The sequence below is a fragment of the Triticum urartu genome, chromosome 2A (assembly GCF_056163025.1).
Source record: "Triticum urartu cultivar PI428250 chromosome 2A, HENAU_Tu73, whole genome shotgun sequence".
Classification (NCBI taxonomy): Eukaryota; Viridiplantae; Streptophyta; class Magnoliopsida; order Poales; family Poaceae; genus Triticum; species Triticum urartu.
In genome coordinates this window covers 64,329,206-64,349,353 of record NC_141874.1, presented here as the reverse complement: position 1 = coordinate 64,349,353, position 20,148 = coordinate 64,329,206, and positions in this window count along the sequence as shown.

The following is a 20,148-nucleotide window of genomic DNA, read 5'->3' as shown; positions in this document are numbered from 1 at the left end:
TTGCATATGATTATACTTGTACGGCTTCGTTCCTTGTTCGTGTATTATGCCACAATATGCACCATATTGACTTAAGCGATTTGCAAGCTGGGTTGCCTCGCTCCTGTGTTTACCCCTACGTTCACGATTGTTCGGCTAGGGAGTAAAGGGAGTACCTCTGCGATTATCACGATCGGGTCAACCGAGCCGGACCTCAGACTGGGTGAAGCCGAAAGCTAGCGCTCTTATAGTTTTCAATGATGGTCGGCACACAACGGAACTCATGAGTACAAAAAATCTATTGCACAAGTCTCATAATAACAATGAGCACCGAAGAAAGGTATCGGTGGGGTACTATTTTCTTCGAAGATGCTTCTTACACTTCACGGTAATATAGCATAAGTTCCCTGAGCGCGCTTTGTCTGTTACAGCCTTATGGCCTAATTGCCTGGTTATTGGAGACACCATCGATATTCTCGACCGATGGAGTACATAACACTTTTCGGTCCTTGACCGAAGAGGGAGAAGCTGACGGTCGGTTAAGACGCGTTTAAAGTTCGGTTGAACATAGATATGATATAAGTACTTCGGTACATGCAATCATTCTTCTACCCAAGTCACTTGGGGGCTCTTAAGTTTATTTGAGCCGTTTTATAATAAGTGTTCTTCTTCTTAGTCGTTGCAAAGTTCTATTATTATTATTTATCACTCCTTTTTTCGACGCGAGTGTGCGGTCACTAGTCGGGGAGCCTAATTTCTCTCTCAAAGCCGCTAGAGTTTAGTTTGCTAAACTGGCCTAATGAGAAGTACTCCGCCCTCGGGATAGGAGGTTGAAGCCGTAGGCTGACCCGCTCGAAGTCTTGAGATAGGATGTGTCATGCTAAAGGATGACAGAAGCACTTCTTTTTTCTAAGAGCAATTTTCGGATTGGCACGGAACACTTGATCTTGTTCGGACGTCATGTTTTTACTGACGTTTCTTGGTTTTCCAAGCTTTTTGGAACTTTTAAACTATTTATGCTTTTCCAGCATTAGTCTCGCAGTGCAACGCCGGACACCTTTAGGGATTCGGCAAAAACATTCTCAGATATTGCTATATATGCATCGGTTTCGAATTGTGTCTTCGGTCAATAGTTGGGTTGCCCGGCTCCTACACTTGCTTCCTACGTTCCGTTTTGTTCGGCTAGGCGTGCAAAGGGAGAACCACTGCGATTGTGCTTCCAGCTCACATGGTTAAGCACCTTAGTGGAGAAAGCCGAAAACTGACTGTCACAATAAGCGTAAACTGGTCAGCGATCCGATGACTATGACGGGCCATTCATAACATTGGCCGAAGTGTTTACGGCTTGACCTCGACTGTTAACTGGCCTCCCAAACTAAATCCTCGATATTTTGCTCTTACATTCGAGATGAGGTTTCATGATCATGCTTAGCATGACAACCCAAAGAAAGGAACCGATAGCGGGACTATTTTCTTTGGAATACATTTCTTCTGTTAAACAGTAATATAACATATCTCTCTGCGTACCTTTGTTTATAAAACCGTGTGGCCAGATTGCCTTGTTTGTCGTAAATCTTTGCCCTCATAAAGGCTTTATAAAGTAGGACAAACACTCCTCAGCTACTGGCCAAGGAGGTGGAAGCCGATGGTCGGTCAACAAAGTTTTGTACAATGCGGATCCGAGCATTAGTGACGTAAAGTACTTGGATACATAGAGTCATTACACATAATTTGTGATTTTACTATGGATATTGATCCTTAATTCGGCCACCCGTGCCCGCATTAAGGCTCAGGGGCTACTGGGCTTCGGGCTTATTATTTACAAATATTAAAGGGGCACATCGATCCCCTGATCTGGTGTTGCCACCCGATCAGTGTCTCGGGGGCTACTGCATTGCTTGTCCAATGCAGAAAATTTTATGTGCAATATAGTTTCCGAGGAGATTTTGATCCTCAGGTTGGTCGGCCGCACCCAACCTGAGTCTTGAGGACTGAGCACGCCGCTTTTGTGTCCCGAAGTATTCTGCCGAGCTAGGACTTGATCCTCAGGCCGATTTTGCAAATCAACCTGAGTCTCAGCAGCTACTGGGATCAGCGGTCTTATGTCATCCTTCATGTGCATCTCGGGTTTTAGACCGATACACACCTTGAGGGCTACTGGCTATATATCTCGGCAGAGAATAAATTGCACCAATAAAAAATATTGACAAAAAATCGGCCCATAGTCGGGGTGGTGCACCACCTCGGAAGCAGTCCGGCATAAAGCTCGGGCGCTAGTGGCTGGCTCCATAGAGGGCATTTCCGGCATTAAGCTCAGCTAAACTCCTTCAACTTTTTTGAACCAAGGTGATATGACACCTCGGATATAGTCCGGCATTGGAGCCTGGACACAGGCCGGCGTTGGAGCTCGGATATATTTCGGCGTTGGAGCTCGGATATACAGTCCGGCGTTGGAGCTCGAATACATAGTCCGGCGTTGGAGCTCGGATACATTCTGGCGCTAGAGCTGGGAAGCGGTCCGGTGTTGGTGCTCGGCTGCAAAAGATACCTTGAATGCAGTCCGGCGTTGGAGCTCGGACGCAAGAGGACCCTACCTCCTGGGAACAACTTCAAACCCGAGGTGTGGCATAAAAATAAACAAGGCATTGATAAAGGCCGGAAACTTAAAGGGGCTCCTCGGATACCCGACGTGTAAACTCGTCAAATGCATTTCGGCGATCCTCAAGATCGAAGATAAAGAAGATTTGTTGAACCAGTTTTCAAGACCGGCAACCGAAGATGAAGAACAGTTCGGAAGAATTGAGGAGCGTCCCTAACTTGAAGACCGGTTCAGGGGGCTACTGACGGTGTCCTGGACTAGGGGGTACTCACCACGTCGTCTCCTGATCTATTAGATTGGGCCGAGGACCCCCGTGGCCGTATACTCATGGGCCAGTTCGGACAGCTACCGCATACAAGGAAGATTCCACAAGACTTGGCGATCAAGACAAGGATTTCTCCCCACCGGCGTATTCGGCTAGGACTCTTGTTATCCTAGGCCTCCGGTGCATTATATAAACCGAGGCCACGCTAGTCGATAGATATACAATATATACAATAATCATACCATAGGCTAGCTTCTAGGGTTTTAGCCTCCTTGATCTCGTGGTAGATCTACTCTTGTACTACCCATATCATCAATTAATCAAGCAGGACGTAGGGTTTTACCTCCATCAAGAGGGCCCGAACCTGGGTAAAACATCGTGTCCCCTGCCTCCTGTTACCATCCGGCCTAGACGCACAGTTCGGGACCCCCTACCCGAGATCCGCCGGTTTTGACACCGACACCCCCCTCCACCATATTCCACCTCGGTTATATTGTAGCGGTGCTTAGGCGAAGCCCTGCATCGGTAGCATCATCATCACCGTCACCACGCCGTCGTGCTGACGAAACTCCCCCGTGAAGTTTTGCTGGATCGGAGCTCGCGGGACGTCATCGAGTTGAACGTGTGCAGAACTCAGAGGTGCCGTGCGTTCGGTACTTGGATCCGTCGGATCGTGAAGACGTACGACTACATCAACCGCGTTGTGCTAACGCTTCCGCATTCGGTCTACGAAGGTACATGGACACACTCTCCCCTCTCGTTGCTATGCATCACCATGATCCTGTGTGTGCGTAGGAAATTTTTTGAAATTACTACCTTCCCCAACAATAGCAGCATCAATATAAGAACATAGTGGATACTAGGGAACAATACCTAACAAAACTAACTCGATTACATGATTAATCTCATCCAACTCCTCACCGACCAGCAAGCCTACGAACGAATTACTCACTCCTGGTGGGGAGCATCATGGAATTGGCGATGGAGAAGGGTTGGTGATGACGAAGAACGATGATCCCCCTCTTCGGAGCCCCAAACGGACTCTAGATCTGCCCTCTCGAGGAAGAACAGGGCTTGGCGGCGGCTCCGTCTCGTGGATCGTGATAATTCTTTCTCCCTGTTTTTTCTCCAAAAATAGGATTTTATAACGTTGGTTTCATGATCTGCGGGGCCACGAGATAGGCACAACCCACCTGGGCATGCCAGGAGAGGGGGGGCACGCCCTGGTGGGTTGTGCTCACCCAGGTGACCCCCTCTGGTGGGTCTTGGCTCCAGAAATTCTTATTATTGATATAAAAAATCCTTGCAAAGTTTCGTTCCATTCCGAGAACTTTTATTTCTGCACAAAAACAACACCATAGTAGTTCTGCTGAAAACAGCGTCAGTCCGGGGTTAGTTTCATTCAAATCATGAAAATTAGAGTCCAAAACAAGAGGAAAAACGTTAGAAAAAGTAGATACGTTGGAGACGTATCAGTCGCCGTCATCGTCGTCGCCGTCCCTGCTGCACCCCTGACCAGCGTTGCCAATGCGCGGGGGGTTGGGCGGCCCGAGCGCCTCCTCGTCGTTGCTGTCGAGGATGAGGACGCTGCCCTCCTTGCGTCCGCAGTGCCGCGTGGCGGGAGTGGGCGGTACGCGCGTCCCCACTGCTTTACTACGCCGCCTGTGAGGCATCAATGGAAGGCTGACCGACGCGACAGCCTTGACATTGATTCCCGTGAGAACCGAGGCGATGAGGGCGACGAAGGCGGCGAGTCCTTGACTCGCCGGGCCCATTTCATTTCGTGCCAACAAATGTTTCCCCCGGCGCCCCCGGGCGCCTTCAGCGCGCCAGATTCGGCCTGGGTCCGCCGGCGCCAAAATCGGCCGAAGCCGACGAAATGTGGGCTTCTGGTGGTGCGACTAGGCCGATTTTTCAGCGCCAGCAACAAAAAAAGGCCTTGGGAGGGCTTATTAGGGGCGCGGCTGGAGATGCTCTAAGCTGCTCAATCTTGGTGCGCGCGAATCTCCGAGGCCCTGGCTGCTATGTTGCTCCTCTTCTTCCAACGTTGTCTCCTCATCTCTGTCTTGCGACCGCGTGCATGCGATGCTTGTGGTTGACGTCGGGCATGCTTCGTGCATGCGACCGTGGTGTGTGCTAGTCTGTTATGTAAGCGCACGTGGGTGCTGGGTTACGAGCTCATTTTTGAATCATTTTTACTTTTAAGTTTAGCATGGTAGCCATAGGATTTTCAAGATTTTATAGCGTTCGTGCACTCTATTTGTCTAATTTCACCATGTTCCTTGAAATTTGCGGTTAATGGGGTTCCAGGTGAAACAATATTCCCCCCTGCAAAAAAAGGTGAAATGATATTCAATTGTCGGGGATTATGCTAGGGTGATCCCCTATCTCCTACGTTGTTCAGCCTCTACATGGAGCCACTTCAACGGCTATTCGAACAAGCAACTGTTGCAGGTAGTCTCACCCGGCTGGCCAGGTCCGGCCTAAAACAACAGTTGTCGATATTTGTCATGGTATTCCTTAAGTCGAGGGAACTTGGTCTGAAAGCCTATGCATCCATCTTTGAGACTTTTTGGGCATGCATCAACATGATGGAGAGTGCAGTTATTTTCATCCGCTGCTCTCAAGAGGCGATGGATTTGGTGGGTGCCACACTTGGGTGCTCAAGCACTAGTTTCCCATGCAAATAACTGGGACTTCCACTTACCATCAGAAAACAAACGACGGCTCAGTTCATGACGTGGTCGATCAAGTAGTCGTATGCTGTCAAACTACAAGGCAGCGACACTTCCAAATCAGTAGATGACTATTGGTTCTTGATGCGTCCATTTTGCATCATGTTTTCTTACTGTTATTTATAATGTTTTTATCCATAATAATGATTTTTGGAGTAATTCTAATGCCTTTTCTCTCATATTTACAAGGAACACACTGAGGGAGGTCCTGGATTAGGGGGTCTCCGGATAGTCGGATTATATCCTTTGGCCGGACTGTTGGACTATGAAGATACAGGATTGAAAACTTCGTCTCGTGTCCGGATGGGACTCTACTTGGCGTGGAAGGCAAGCTTAGGCAATACGGATATGTATATATCCTCCTTTGTAACCGACCTTGTGTAACCCTAGCCCCCTCCGGTGTCTATATAAACTAGAGGGTTTTAGTCCGTAGGACAACATACAATCATACCATAGGCTAGCTTCTAGGGTTTAGCCTCTCCGATCTCGTGGTAGATCTACTCTTGTACTATCCATATCATCAATATTAATCAAGCAGGACGTAGGGTTTTACCTCCATCAAGAGGGCCCGAACCAGGGTAAAACATCGTGTCCCCTGCCTCCTGTTACCATCCGCCTTAGACGCACAGTTCGGGACCCCCTACCCGAGATCCGCCGGTTTTGACACCGACATTGGTGCTTTCATTGAGAGTTCCTCTGTGCCGTCGCCAGAAGGAAGGATGTCTCGTCTCGTCTTTAAAGATGATACTACTGTTGGGGGAGCTTTGGCTGTCGGCCAAACTCTCCGGCTAGGCGGTTTCATCATGACCACCTATTCGGCCGCCACACCGACGGTGACTTCTCGGGTCATCGAAAACAGCCTCCATGTCACATCGGCACTTGTCGAACAGATGGATCCAATGGAGCTCACCTCCTTAAATGAGCTCTTGGATCGCATCGCCGCCTTGGGAGTCGCTACGGACTATGATCGGATTGGGCTTAAACCCGATCAAAGGGAGATTAACTCTCCACCGGTCACCCATCATATTGCAGTGGTGGAGGAAAAATGCGGCGACCTTTCCTCTATCTTAAGGACCAACTATGTCCGGATTCCCGAGCTCTCCGAGCCGGACGCCCGTTCGTGGGAGGACAACATCCAATCCCTGAACTTAGAGTCAGGCAGCGGACCAGGATTATCGGGTAACACCCCGGAATCGGAACTTCCAAAATTGGAAACTCCTCGGCCCCTGGATCCCAGATCAGGTAAGGGTTCGGATTCAACTCCACCCACCCACCCAAACATAAGAGATCTTTCCGACACCAGGCAAGAGCCCCAGGAAACAGTACATCACTATTGGGCCAGATTCCTCCTTGCGATGAACAAGGTTAGGGACTGTCGCGAGGAAGATGCAATCCTATTTTTCTGCAATAATTGCACGGACAAGGGAATCCTTAACGCCATAAATCGCCGTGAGATAACACGCTTCGCTGACTTGGCGTCCATAGTACGAAAGTACTGTGCGATGGAAAGTGCCTGGAAAACCCAGACAAACTTTTGGGATAATCCGGCCCTGAATACAAACCCAGTCCGAAATAAAAGGGTGCATTATCACAATACACCCGGGTCAACTACCAAAAAGCAAAAACCCTCTACAGGGCATGGAACCGTACTGGAGGGATGGCTCAACGGACCCTGCAAAATTCATAGTACAGCGGATACAATACCAACGCACAGCCTTAGAGCATGTTGGATACTCCGGCAGGTGGCCAAAAGTGGTGAGGATCTTCTTCTCCCAAATACCACAGAGCACCATCCCGTGGATAACAATACAGTGTTGACAGTCTTTGAGACCTTCGCGTCAAATAATAGGCGCAAGAGAACACTCCGCAGCATGGCCAAAATCTTCCACGTAGCAGCAATAAATCCATGGAGTGACACGGCTATTACCTTCAATGCCAGTGACGAACCTAAATTCCGAACAGCCCGAGCACCAGCCGCACTGGTCCTCAGTCCAATCGTGGACGGCTTTCGACTCACCAATGTACTCATGGACGGCGGGAGCGGATTAAACCTCATCTATGAGGAAACTCTTCAAAAGATGGAAATAGACTGGAACCGCATTGAGCAAAGTAGCACAACCTTTAAAGGAATCATCCCCAGTCAGGAAGCACGTTGTGCTGGGAAAGTCACACTAGATGTGGTATTCGGCACGCCAGATAATTACAGGTCCAAAGAAATTACATTCCAAGTGGCCCCGTTCAGTAGTGGTTATCACGCTCTTTTAGGACGGGAGGCGTTCACAATCTTCCAAGATGTACCCCATTATGGGTACATGAAGCTCAAAATGCCCGGGCCCAACGGAATCATCACTCTCGCCAGCGATTCGGACATAGCACTCTGCGCCAAAAACAAAACAGCTGGACTGGCCCTCGAGGCATTATTCGAAGCCCTCTCGGCCGAGGAATTAACCACGCTACGCTCCACAGTGGACAGGTACGACGTGATACTCGACAAGAGATCCAAGTCCACCTCTTTTAAACCAGCGGATGAAATAGTCAAATTCCAAGTCCACCCAACGGACCCTACAAAAATAGCCTCCATCGAGGCACAGTTAAACCCCGCTGTGGACGCCGCACTGCGAGAGTTCCTGCGCGAGAACTGGGACATATTCACCTGGCATCCCTCAGACATGCCAGGAATCCCACGCAGGCTGGCCGAGCATAGCCTCAATATCCTAAAGGGATTCAAGCCGGTCAAGCAAGCTCTTCGGCGTTTCTTCGAACCTAAGAGACAGACCATGGGAGAGGAACTAGCCAAGTTATTGGAGGCCGGATTCATCAGAGAAATAAAACACCCGGACTGGCTAGCAAACCTGGTGATGGTACCAAAGAAGGACAAATCCTGGCGCCTTTGTGTCGATTTCAAAGACCTCAATAAAGCTTGCCCAAAGGATCCCTTCCCCCTCCCACGCATCAATCAAATCATTGATGCTACCGCAGGACACGAGTCATTGTGTTTCCTCAACGCATACTCCGGTTATCACCAAATCAAGATGGCGGAGTCCGACCAAGCCGCAACAGCATTCATCACACCATACGGTCCCTTCTGTTTTAACACAATGCCTTTTGGGCTCAAGCGCAACATATCAGCGCATGATTCCAACATGTCTGGAGAAACAAATCGGCAAAACAGTAGAGGCATACGTAGACGATGTTGTCGTCAAAACCAAACACATCGACTCTTTGATAGACGACTTGAGGCTCACATTCGACAACCTCCGAACATACGACATCAAGCTCAATCCAGAAAAATGTGTTTTCGGCGTACCAGCTGGAAAGCTCTTGGGTTTCATTGTCTCTAGTAGAGGTATTGAAGCTAATCCGGCCAAAATCCGAGCTTTGTCACAGTTGCCTACCCCAACAGACCTCAAACAAATCCAGAAGATAACTGCATGCGTGGCGGCTCTAAGCCTCTTTATCTCCCACTTAGGAGAAAAGGCTTTACCCCTTTATCGCCTCCTTCGGCGCACCGAACACTTTGAGTGGACGGACGCGGCCACAGCCGGATTGGAAGAAATAAAGGCCATGTTGGCAACCAACCCAATCCTGGCCGCCCCAAACATCGGCGAACCAATGTTGTTGTACATTGCGGCAACTCATCAATTTGTCAGCGCGGTGCTCGTTGTTGGACGGGAAGCGGACGGACATAAATTCCCTCTTCAAAAGCCGGTATACTATGTATCCAATGTCCTCACTCCATGCAAATCACGGTACCCGCATTACCAAAAGATAGCATATGCGGTATTCATGGCATCGCCGAAGCTGCGACGCTACTTTCAAGAGTGTTCGATTACAGTAGCCTTGGAAGTGCCACTTAATGATATTATAAACAACCGGGACGCTACGGGCCGGATTGCCAAATGGGCCATTGAACTCCTCCCGTTCGACATAACATACAAACCTCGATGAGCCATTAAGTCGCAAGTATTGGCCGACTTCGTCACCGAATTGACGGAGGCCGAACTCCCTAAAGAGTCAGCGCATACTCCAATTGGATCATGCACTTCGACGGTTCTAAAATGCTAGCTGGTCTAGGGGCTGGTGTCATCCTGATGTCCCCAACTGGAGATACCGTTCAGTACGTATTGCAAATATTGTATACATACTCCAACAATGCAGCCGAATACGAAGCTTTGTTGCATGGTCTTCGGATGGCAGTCTCCATGGGCATTCAACACCTGGAGGTGCGTGGGGATTCAAACCTTGCAATATCCCAAATAAATGGAGACTTTTACGCCAAGGATCCGAAAATGGCGGCCTATCGAAACGCTATCCTAAAAATGTCAGCTCAGTTCGAGGGGCTCGAATTTCACCATGTGGCTCGGGAAAACAATCAGGCGGCAGGGTGATGCGGTCCCCCCCAACATATTTTTGGAAAGTCTGGTCAAGCCATCCGTAGTATGGGAAGGGGACACCGGTAACAACAGTCCAGACCCGGCCAAAATACCCGATACTGAACTCTCTGACACAATCGGAGGCTCCGCCACCGAAATAACACCTTCAACCCATGAAATAATGGCCATTATTGCCCCGTGGACAGAACCATTCCTGGCCTACCTAACTAGACAGGAACTTCCGGAGGACCAAAATGAGGCACGCTGCATAGTGCGGCGATCCAAGGCCTACAAGGTCCACGAGGGAGAATTGTACAAAAAAAGCACTACTGGAGTCCTTCAAAGGTGCATCTCCGAAGAGGAAGGGTGGAATCTTTTGGCAGAAATTCACGCCGGACTCGACGGTCATCATGCCGCAGCCCGGGCTCTTGTAAGCAAGGCCTTCCGTACAGGATTCTATTGGCCAACGGCCCGGGCAGATGCACAGGACTTGGTCCAACGCTGCACCGGTTGCCAGCTCTTTGCAAATCAAAGCCACATGCCACCCACCGCCCTCCAAACAATCCCCATTACATAGCCCTTTGCGGTCTGGGGGCTTGACATGGTTGGACCCCTTAAAGGGGGAACCCACAAGAAAAAATACTTATTGGTCATGGTGGATAAATTCACCAAACGGATAGAGGCCAAACCTGTTAAAATAGCCGAATCCGGACCGGTGATAGACTTCATATCCGGGGTTGTACACCGTTATGGCATCCCCCACAGCATCATCACTGATAATGGCACGAACTTCACGTCCGACGAGGTAAAACTCTGGTGCAGCAAAATGGGCATCAAGCTCGACTATGCTTCAGTCTATCACCCACAAACCAACGGTCAAGTCGAGCGAGCAAACGGTCTTATAATGAGCGGCATTAAACCCAGATTAGTGCGCTCCTTAACGGAGTCTAACACGCATTGGGTAGAGGAGCTCCACTCCATACTCTGGGGGCTGCGGACCATGCCGAATCGTAGTACCGGATATACACCCTTCTTTATGGTGTACGGCGCAGAGGCAGTCTTGCCCTGTGACATAATTCATGACTCACCTCGAGTGCGCATGTACGAAGAAAGAGAAGCCGAGCTCGATCGGCAGGACAGTTTGGACACCCTGGAGGAGGAGCGCGACATAGCCAAAGCCCGTTCCGCATTTTATCAGCAACAGGCTCACAGATACCAAAGTAGAGAAGTATCGGCCAAAACTTATAACGTTGGTGAACTAGTTCTACGCCTGCCGGATAAGAAAAAGAACAAGCTCGAGCCCAAATGGGAAGGTCCCATCATTATTGACCAAGTTCTGACCGGTGGAGCATACCGACTGCAGGATGCATCGACTAGTCGACTCGAGCCGAACCCATGGAACGCGGCCAGGCTCCGAAGATTCTACGCCTAGCACCGGACTCTATGTTAGTCCCCTCCCTTTGTCCATTTTCTGCATACACATTATCTGTCTTGTTTCTCTTTCTTTCTTTCTTTTATTATTTCTCTAGGACTTCAAGGGTCACCTTGTGCCTTGCCTGCACATTACAGATGCGCTAGCCACACTCTTCATACCTGGGGCTTCTTTCACAGAAGCTTAAACTAATTATCTGGGCCTCACGTCCCACACATGTGTTATACTTCCGCATGTACCTTTTTTCACCATTATATGCATCGATATGACTTAAGTTTTGGCCAAGCTGGGTTGCCTGGCTCTTGTATTTATGCCCTACGTTCCCGTTAATTCGGCTAGGGCATAAGGGGAGCACCTCTGCGATTGTTACTGCCGGGTCAGCCGGATGTGTACCTCAGACTGGGTGAAGCCGAAAGCTAGCATTCTTAAGGGAATATTCAGTCGGTTAACAAAAGATGATTTTTATTTATTGTCCATATCTGCCCCCGGATGTTTTTCCTGTGTTTCCTATCGCAGTCCGGACATGCACTTTAGGGCATGCCTACCCAGGGAAAGGAACCCTTAACGGAACTATTCTCCCTGGAAGATGTTTCTTACCACCCATGTAATATAACATAACTAGTTGGGCACTTGTCTGATAAAGCACTAATGACCCCTACGCGTGGTCTCCACGCATACCCCGGTTCTTATATAACTGAGCGGGTATTCGGATACACTCCGAACTATTGGGACCGGAGGTTGAAGCGAAAAGGTCTGCAACGACAAATGCTCTACAATCCGGCTAGAAGGCATTATACATGTCACTTTAATTACATAGTCTTGAGACTGACTAAATTCCTCTTTTATACCATCCAACAGGCGGTCTAGCTTACAATCCCGTTGAGAATACTTTGCGGCTAATTCTACTTGCCCATAAACTAAGCTAACGGGGATCTCTTTCTCGTCGGGCCCCACAGGTCCGACCTCGGCCATGCGATTTGGGTCTGCCTTTGTATACCGCGTCTTCACCATGGCCCAGGCTTCTCTGGCACCCTGTCGGCATGCTGATATCTTCCATAATCGGAAGCACCGCCGTGCTCCCTTGAGCTTCTCTACAAGCTCGGCAACGCCTTCTGGCAGGGAGACGGATGGCCACAAGGCCTGGGCAACATCCTGCATCACCTGCCGAACTTGTTCGTGCAGATGTGACAGCTCGGACAGAAGATCACCCGCAGACCCGAGCATTTCCTCCGCGGGATGACCCATCAGCATACCTACAGACATAACGTTGTTAGTCAGCTTCTTTGCCGAACTCCTTTAAAAGGATTCGTTCAAGCACTTACTGAAAATGCCGCGCCGAAGCCGCTTATTCTCCTTCTCGAAGTCTGCAAGCTGGCCCCGAACGTCTTTTAGTTCCACGTTCAGCTTAATATTGGCATCTTGGAGATTGTTTTTCTCCCGCCTAACCTCAGTCAGCACGCATTTGCCAGCCTCTAGCTGTCGCATAACATGCTGGTCCTCCGGATTCTCTCTGGATTCATCTGCAACATCTATTGTTAGATCTGTAGCCATGCCGCACATTATATGGTAACCATCATTCTTTAAAGTAAATGTTACCAGCATGTGACTTTTTCGGTTCCTGCAAGGCGGCCACAGCAGCCCGTAGTTGGGCCTTGCATTCCTCTAGCTCCTGTGACAGCCTAGTATTCTTCTCTGTAAGAACCTACACAATAAAGATGATCCTTAAATCAGTTTTGCTAACTGTTTCAAGTCTCAGGGGCTACTGATACATATAAATCGTCAGATTTACTCAACTGTACATCCTTTACATACTGATCCGTGGCTCTGGCTAGACCATCTTGAGCAGCACGGAGGTACGCCTCTCCAGAATTGAAGGCGTCAAACGCCTCTGGTGAGAAACAAGCGTCACGGAGTACGGCCCGGCGGCGCCTATGATTCATGGCGCTTTCCACCTCTGAGTTTGTAGCGGATAATCTATCCACATCCTCTATCGGCTTCTGCCTCCATGTTCGGTCCTGGCGCCCGACTGGTGGAAGTGTGATTGGCAACATCGCCGGACACATTCTGGTGAGCGTTTTTTCTGTTAAAGAAACACGGGCGTCATGACATTTCGAGAAAGACGACAACCACAGGGTGGGGTTTTTCTTATACCTTTGCGTCGGTGTCTCCGTCCTGACCGCCTTCCTTTTTGGCCTACCCGGCCTCGGTGCCTCTTGTTGGCGAGTTGCTGCGGGTTCGGCAGGGCATCCCGAATGCCTTCCCTGTAGAAGATGCCATGTGTATATGGTGGGTGAAGTACCTAAATGGGGATCCAAGTTTTGGAGTTGGGATTTTTGGTTTTTTTTACTTGCGATGCAGGGAGCAGTCTGGGATAGTCGGCCGTAATGGCCACCATGGCATCGTCGCAGCTTAACTGGTAGAACTGTCAGTCTATCAGCTCCACAAATATAACCAAATCTTCTTCAAGTCCGGAGTCGAGGGCCCGATCAGGGTCCTCTGGTTGTGGAGAAGGGTTGTGATACGTCTCCAATGTATCTATAATTTTTGATTGCTCCATGCTATATTATCTACTGTTTTGGACTATATTGGGCTTTATTTTCCACTTCTATATTATTTTTGGGACTAACCTATTAACCGGAGGCCTAGCCCAGAATTGCTGTTTTTTGCCTATTTCAGTGTTTCGGAGAAACGGAATATCAAACGGAGTCCAAACGGAATAAAATCTTCGGGAACGTGATTTTCTCACCGAACGTGATCCAGGAGACTTGGACCCTACTCCGGGGAGTCAAAGAGGAGGTCACGAGGGTGGGGGGCGCCCCCCTTAGGACGCGCCCCCTGCCTCGTGGGCCCCTCGGTGCTCCACCGACGTACTCCTTCCTCCTATATATACCTACGTACCCCCAAATGATCAGAACAGGAGCCAAAAACCTAATTCAACCGCCGCAACTTTCTGTATCCATGAGATCCCATCTTGGGGCCTGTTCCGGAGCTCCGCAGGAAGAGGGTCGTCATCACGGAGGGCTTCTACATCATCATAGCCTCTCCGATGAAGTGTGAGTAGTTTACCTCAGACCTTCAGGTCCATAGTTAGTAGCTAGATGGCTTCTTCTCTCTCTCTTTGGATCTCAATACAAAGTTCTCCCCCTCTCTTGCGGAGATCTATTCGATGTAATCTTCTTTTTGTGGTGTGTTTGTTGAGACCGATGAATTGTGGGTTTATGATCAAGTCTACCTATGAATAATATTTGAATCTTCTCTGAATTCTTTTATGTATGATTGGTTATCTTTGCAAGTCTCTTCGAACTATCCGTTTGGTTTGGCCAACTAGATTGGTAGTTCTTGCCATGGGAGAAGTGCTTAGCTTTGGGTTCGATCTTGCGGTGTCCTTACCCAGTGATAGAAGGGGCAGCAAGGCACGTATTGTATCGTTGCCATCGAGGATAACAAGATGGGGTTTATTTCATATTGCATGAATTTATCTCTCTACATCATGTCATCTTGCTTAAGGCGTTACTCTGTTTTTAACTTAATACTCTAGATGCATGCTGGATAGCGGTCGATGAGTGGAGTAATAGTAGTAGATGCAGAATCGTTTCGATCTACTTGTCACGGACGTGATGCCTATATACATGATCATGCCTAGATATTCTCATAACTATGCTCAATTCTGTCAATTGCTCAACAGTAATTTGTTCACCCACCATAGAATACTTATGCTCTTGAGAGAAGACACTAGTGAAATCTATGGCCCCCGGGTCTATTCTCATCATATCAATCTCCATCACTTTAATCTTGCTTTGCTTTTTTACTTTGCTTTTACTTTTTACTTTGCATCTTTATACCAAAAATACCAAAAATATTATATCTATCAGATCTCACTCTCGTAACTGACCGTGAAGGGATTGACAACCCCTAATCGCGTTGGTTGCGAGTAGCTATCGCTTTGTGCAGGTACGAGGGACTTGAGCGTGGCCTCCTACTGGATTGATACCTTGGTTCTCAAAACTGAGGGAAATACTTACGCTACTCTGCTGCATCATCCCTTCCTCTTCGGGGAAAACCAACGCAAGCTCAAGACGTAGCAAGAAGGATTTCTGGCGCCGTTGCCGGGGAGTCTACGCAAAAAGTCAACATACCAAGTACCCATCACAATCCCTATCTCTCGCATTACATTATTTGCCATTTGCCTCTCGTTTTCCTCTCCCCCCAATTCACCCTTGCCGTTTTATTCACCCTCTCTCTCTATCCTCCCTCTCTATTTGCCTCTTTTGCCCATTTGCTCTTGTTTGCTCGTGTGCTAGTTTGCTTGTTTGTCGTGATGGCTCAAGATACTACCAAATTGTGTGACTTCACCAATACCAATAATAATGATTTCCTTAGCACTCCGATTGCTCCTCTTACCGATGCTGAATCTTGTGAAATTAATGCTGCTTTGTTGAATCTTGTTATGAAAGATCAATTCGCCGGCCTTCCTAGTGAAGATGCCGCAACTCATCTGAATAGCTTCGTTGATTTATGTGATATGCAAAAGAAAAAAGATGTCAATAATGATGTTGTTAAATTGAAGCTATTTCCTTTTTCGCTTAGAGATCATGCTAAAGCTTGGTTTTCATCTTTTATCTCTAAGTATTTCCCTCCCGCTAAGATCATCTCTCTTAGAAACGATATTATGAATTTTAAGCAACTTGATCATGAACATGTTGCACAAGCTTGGGAGAGAATGAAATTAATGATACGTAATTGCCCTACTCATGGTTTGAATTTGTGGATGATTATACAAAAAATTTATGCCGGATTGAATTTTGCTTCTAGAAATTTTTTAGATTTGGCCGCGGGAGGCACTTTTATGGAAATCACTTTAGGAGATGCTACTAAACTCCTAGATAATATTATGGTTAATTATTCTCAATGGCATACTGAAAGATCTTCTAATAAAAAAGTGCATGCGATAGAAGAAATCAATGTTTTGAGTGGAAAGATGGATGAACTTATGAAATTATTTGCTACTAAGAGTGTTTCTTCTGATCCTAATGATATGCCTTTGTCTACTTTGATTGAGAATAAGAATGAATCTATGGATGTGAATTTTGTTGGTAGGAATAATTTTGGTAACAACGCTTATAGAGGAAATTTTAATCCTAGGCCATATCCTAGTAATCCTTCTAATAATTATGGGAATTCCTACAACAACTCTTATGGAAATTATAATAAGATGCCCTCTGAATTTGAGAATAGTGTTAAAGAATTTATGAATTCACAAAAGAATTTTAATGCTTTGCTTGAGGAGAAATTGCTTAAAGTTGATGATTTTGCTAGAAACATTGATAGAATTTCTCTTGAGGTTGATTCTTTAAAGCTTAGATCTATTCCTCCTAAGCATGATATCAATGATTCTCTCAAATCCATGAGAATTTCCATTGATGAGTGCAAGGAAAGAACCGCTAGGATGCGTGCTTCCAAAGATGCCTTTATTAAAGCGTGTTCCTCCAATTCCTATGAAAATCAAGATGAAGATCTAAAAGTTATTGATGTGTCCCCTATTAAATCTTTGTTTTGCAATATGAATCTTGATGAAACTGAATATGATCTTCCTTTACCTAGAAGGCGTTCTAAAAATTCGGAGTATTTAGATCTTAATGATGAAATTGATGAAAGTGGGATTGAAAGAAATAAAAATCTAGATGTTGCTAAACCCACTATATTGGATTTCAAGGAATTTAATTATGAAAGTTGTTATTTAATTGATTGTATTTCCTTGTTGCAATCCGTGCTAAATTCTCCACATGCTTATAGTCAAAATAAAGCCTTCACCGAACATATTGTTGATGCCTTGATGCAATCTTATGAAGAAAAACTTGAGTTAAAAGTTTCTATCCCTAGAAAACTCTATGATGAGTGGGAACCAACTATTAAAATTAAAATTAAAGATCATGAGTTTTATGCTTTGTGTGATTTGGGTGCTAGTGTCTCTACTATTCCCAAGACTTTGTGTGATTTACTAGATTTCTGCGATTTTGATGATTGCTCTCTAAACTTGCATCTTGCGGATTCCACTATTAAGAAACCTATATGAAGGATTAATGATGTTCTTATCGTTGCAAATAGGAATTATGTGCCCGTAGATTTCATTGTTCTTGATATAGATTGCAATCCTTCTTGCCCTATTATTCTTGGTAGACCTTTCCTTAGAACGGTTGGTGCGATTATTGATATGAAGGAAGGGAATATTAGATTTCAATTTCCATTAAAAAGGGGCATGTAACACTTTCCAAGAAATAAAATAAAATTTCCATATGAAACTATCATGAGAGCCACTTATGGATTGCCTACCAAAGATGGCAATACCTAGATCTATCATCGCTTTTATGCCTAGCTAGGGGCGTTAAACGATAGCGCTTGTTGGGAGGCAACCCAATTTTATTTTTATTACTTGCTTTTTGCTCCTGTTTAGTAATAAATAAATTATTTAGCCTCTGTTTTGGTTGTGTTTTTTGTGTTTAATTATTGTTTGTGCCAAGTAGAACCGTTGGGAAGACTTGGGGAAAGTCTTGTTGAACTTGCTGTAAAAAACAGAAACTTTAGCGCTCACAAGAACTGCTGTAATTTTTATTTGAAGAGTGCTATTTAGTTAATTATTTTTGCAGATGATTAATAGATAAATTCCTCACGTCCATCAATTTATTTTAGGATTTTTGGGGTTCCAGATCTTGTGCTAGCTACAGATTACTACAGACTTTTCTGTTTTTGACAGATTCTGTTTTTCGTGTGTTGTTTGCTTATTTTGATGAATCTATGGCTAGTAAAATAGTTTATAATCCATAGAAAAGTTGGAAAACATTAGGTTTAACACCAATATAAATAAATAATTAGTTCATTACAGTACCTTGAAGTGGTCGTTTGTTTTCTTTCGCTAACGGAGCTCACGAGTTTTCTATTTTGAGTTTTGTGTTGTGAAGTTTTCAAGTTTTGGGTGAATTCTTTTGATGGATCATGGAACAAGGAGTGGCAAGAGCCTAAGCTTGGGGATTCCCATGGCACCCGAAGATAATCCAAGGACACCAAAAATTCAAACCTTGGGGATGCCCCGGAAGGCATCCCCTCTTTCGTCCACTTCCATCGGTAATTTACTTGGAGCTATATTTTTACTCACCAACATGATATGTGTTTTGCTTGGAGCGTCTTGTATTATTTGTGTCTTTGTGTCTTAGTATGCCACAATCATCCTTGCTGTACACACCTTTTGAGAGAGCCATACATGAATTAAAATTTGATAGAATACTCTATGTGCTTCACTTATATCTTTTGAGCGTTATAATTTTGCTCTATGTGCTTCACTTATATCTTTTGAGCTATGTAGTTTTGCTCTATGTGCTTCACTTATATATTTGGAGCTAAGTAGTTTTTCTCTATGTGCTTCACTTATATCTTTTGAGTGTTATAATTTTGCTCTATGTGCTTCACTTAGATCTTTTAGAGCACGGTGGTGGATTTGTTTTAAAGAAACTATGGATCTCTCATGCTTCACTTAAATTATTTTGAGAGTCTCTTAATAGTGTAGTAATTTGCTTAATAATAGTATGCTTGGTATTCAAGATTTGTGAAACTTTCTTTTGAGTGTGTTGAATACTAAGAAAAGATTGAAACATGATAATTGTTTTGAGATATGGAGGTGATAATATTAAAGTCATGCTAGTTGAGTAGTTGTGAATTTAAAGAATACTTGTGTTCAAGTTTGTGATTCCCGTAGCATGCACGTATGGTGAACCGTTATGTGATGAAGTCGGAGCATGATTTATTTATTGATTGTCTTCCTTATGAGTGGCGGTCGGGGACGAGCGATGGTCTTTTCCTACCAATCTATCCCCCTAGGAGCATGCGCGTAATACTTTGCTTTGATAACTTCTAGATTTTTGCAATAAGTATATGAGTTCTTTATGACTAATGTTGAGTCCATGGATTATACGCACTCTCACCCTTCCACCTTTGCTAGCCTCTCTAATACCGCGCACCTTTTATCGGTATCATACACCTACCATATACCTTCCTCAAAACAGCGACCATACCTACCTATTATGGCATTTCCATAGCCATTCCGAGATATATTGCCATGCAACTTTCCACCATCTAGTTCATCATGACATATTCATCATTGTCATATTGCTTAGCATGATCATGTAGTTGACATAGTATTTGTGGCAAAGCCACCCTTCATAATTTTTTCATACTTGTCACTCTTGATTCATTGCATATCCCGGTACACCGCCGGAGGCATCCATATAGAGTCATAATTTGTTTTAGAATCGAGTTGTAAATAAATAAAAGTGTGATGATCATCATTTAATAGAGCATTGTCCCAATAAAAAAGAGAGAAAGGCCAAAGAAAAAAAAAGAAGGCCCAAAAAAAGGGGCAATGCTACTATCCTTTTTTCCACACTTGTGCTTCAAAGTAGCACCATGATATAGCAAGTCTCATATATTGTGCTTCAAAGTAGCACCATTTCTTCATATAGAGAGTCTCATATGTTGTCACTTTCATATACTAGTGGGAATTTTTCATTATAGAACTTGGCTTGTATATTCCAACGATGGGCTTCCTCAAAATTGCCCTAGGTCTTCGTGAGCCAGCAAGTTGGATGCACACCCACTTAGTTTCTTTTGTTGAGCTTTCATACATTTATAGCTCTACTGCATCTGTTGCATGGAAATCCCTACTCACTCACATTGATATCTATTGATGGGCATCTCCATAGCCCGTTGATACGCCT